Raw genomic sequence first — 2500 nt, 5'->3', positions numbered from 1 at the left:
CCTACATATGTGAAGCGTCAAATCGACATATTATGTGCAACACATAGTGGACCAAACACGCCGTGGACTAGCGGAATGTTTGACCAAAGCAATAAAATGTTTGCTTTGATATACCTTTCCCTCCATTTGGAATGTGTTCAAATCAAGTCTAAAAGTTCGACTTGTTGTAACGTCACGACACCCGCACTGTGAAACGATTTGTACTCACCGAGCAGGCCACCCAGAGTGACAATCACCGCAGGCAGGACGCCACCCGAAACAAGGCCGGAGGCACTGGCGTGTCAGGTTTGTGGTTGGGGTTGGGGTTAGGGTTAGGAGAGAGAGAGAGTGAGATAGAGAGAGAGAGAGAGAGAGAGAGAGAGAGAGAGAGAGAGAGAAGAGAGAGAGAGAGTGAGTGAGAGAGAGAGAGAGAGAGTGAGATGAGAGAGAGAGTAAAGGTTAGGTTTTAGGAGAGGAGAGAGTAAAGGTTAGGTTTAGGAGAGGAGAGGGAGAGGGATAGAGAGAGAGAGAGTGTGAAAAAAAGAAAAGAGAGAAGAGGAGGGTGTGCTCGCTCCATCACAACCTGTCCAGGCGACGCCAAGCCGAACGATGGCCACCCCAAGGACCCTGGAAGAAATCGAATCGGGGCCTTAAATGAAGTGACAAACACATGCGGATAATATCCAGCGACGCGCGTTTCGGCCTTTCAGGCCTCGTCAGGCTGGCTGGGCCACGCCCACTGGAGCTCTTCTCCTTCTCCAGTGGGTAAAGGGTGCTTCCTTGAAACCCCGTGGTCGAGACGGCTTCCCTATGTGTCCTCGGGCAGGAGGGTATCTCATGAACTGCCGGAGAGGGAATGAGCCTGGGCTCCAAATGGAGGAGGTTATATAGTGTGCTGCAGTGGGCGTGGCTAGTGCTCACAACTACAGCGGAGTCAAAAGACTCTCAAAATAACATCCTACATATGTGAAGCGTCAAATCGACATATTATGTGCAACACATAGTGGACAAACACGCCGTGGACTAGCGGAATGTTTGACCAAAGCAATAAAATGTTTGCTTTGATATACCTTTCCCTCCATTTGGAATGTGTTCAAATCAAGTCTAAAAGTTCGACTTGTTGTAACGTCACGACACCCGCACTGTGAAACGATTTGTACTCACCGAGCAGGCCACCCAGAGTGACAATCACCGCAGGCAGACGCCACCCGAAACAAGGCCGGAGGCACTGGCGTGTCAGGTTTGTGGTTGGGGTTGGGGTTAGGGTTAGGAGAGAGAGAGAGTGAGATAGAGAGAGAGAGAGAGAGAGAGGAGAGAGAGAGAGAGAGAGAGAGAGAGAGAGAGAGAGTGAGTGAGAGAGAGAGAGAGAGAGTGAGATGAGAGAGAGAGTAAAGGTTAGGTTTAGGAGAGGAGAGAGTAAAGGTTAGGTTTAGGAGAGGAGAGGGAGAGGGATAGAGAGAGAGAGAGTGTGAAAAAAAGAAAAGAGAGAAGAGGAGGGTGTGCTCGCTCCATCACAACCTGTCCAGGCGACGCCAAGCCGAACGATGGCCACCCCAAGGACCCTGGAAGAAATCGAATCGGGGCCTTAAATGAAGTGACAAACACATGCGGATAATATCCAGCGACGCGCGTTTCGGCCTTTCAGGCCTCGTCAGGCTGGCTGGGCCACGCCCACTGGAGCTCTTCTCCTTCTCCAGTGGGTAAAGGGTGCTTCCTTGAAACCCCGTGGTCGAGACGGCTTCCCTATGTGTCCTCGGGCAGGAGGGTATCTCATGAACTGCCGGAGAGGGAATGAGCCTGGGCTCCAAATGGAGGAGGTTATATAGTGTGCTGCAGTGGGCGTGGCTAGTGCTCACAACTACAGCGGAGTCAAAAGACTCTCAAAATAACATCCTACATATGTGAAGCGTCAAATCGACATATTATGTGCAACACATAGTGGACAAACACGCCGTGGACTAGCGGAATGTTTGACCAAAGCAATAAAATGTTTGCTTTGATATACCTTTCCCTCCATTTGGAATGTGTTCAAATCAAGTCTAAAAGTTCGACTTGTTGTAACGTCACGACACCCGCACTGTGAAACGATTTGTACTCACCGAGCAGGCCACCCAGAGTGACAATCACCGCAGGCAGGACGCCACCCGAAACAAGGCCGGAGGCACTGGCGTGTCAGGTTTGTGGTTGGGGTTGGGGTTAGGGTTAGGAGAGAGAGAGAGTGAGATAGAGAGAGAGAGAGAGAGAGAGAGAGAGAGAGAGAGAGAGAGAGAGTGAGTGAGAGAGAGAGAGAGAGAGTGAGATGAGAGAGAGAGTAAAGGTTAGGTTTAGGAGAGGAGAGAGTAAAGGTTAGGTTTAGGAGAGGAGAGGGAGAGGGATAGAGAGAGAGAGAGTGTGAAAAAAAGAAAAGAGAGAAGAGGAGGGTGTGCTCGCTCCATCACAACCTGTCCAGGCGACGCCAAGCCGAACGATGGCCACCCCAAGGACCCTGGAAGAAATCGAATCGGGGGCCTTAAATGAAGTG

The sequence above is a fragment of the Nerophis ophidion genome, linkage group LG19 (assembly GCF_033978795.1).
Source record: "Nerophis ophidion isolate RoL-2023_Sa linkage group LG19, RoL_Noph_v1.0, whole genome shotgun sequence".
Lineage (NCBI taxonomy): Eukaryota > Metazoa > Chordata > Actinopteri > Syngnathiformes > Syngnathidae > Nerophis > Nerophis ophidion.
This window is presented reverse-complemented; position numbering follows the sequence as displayed.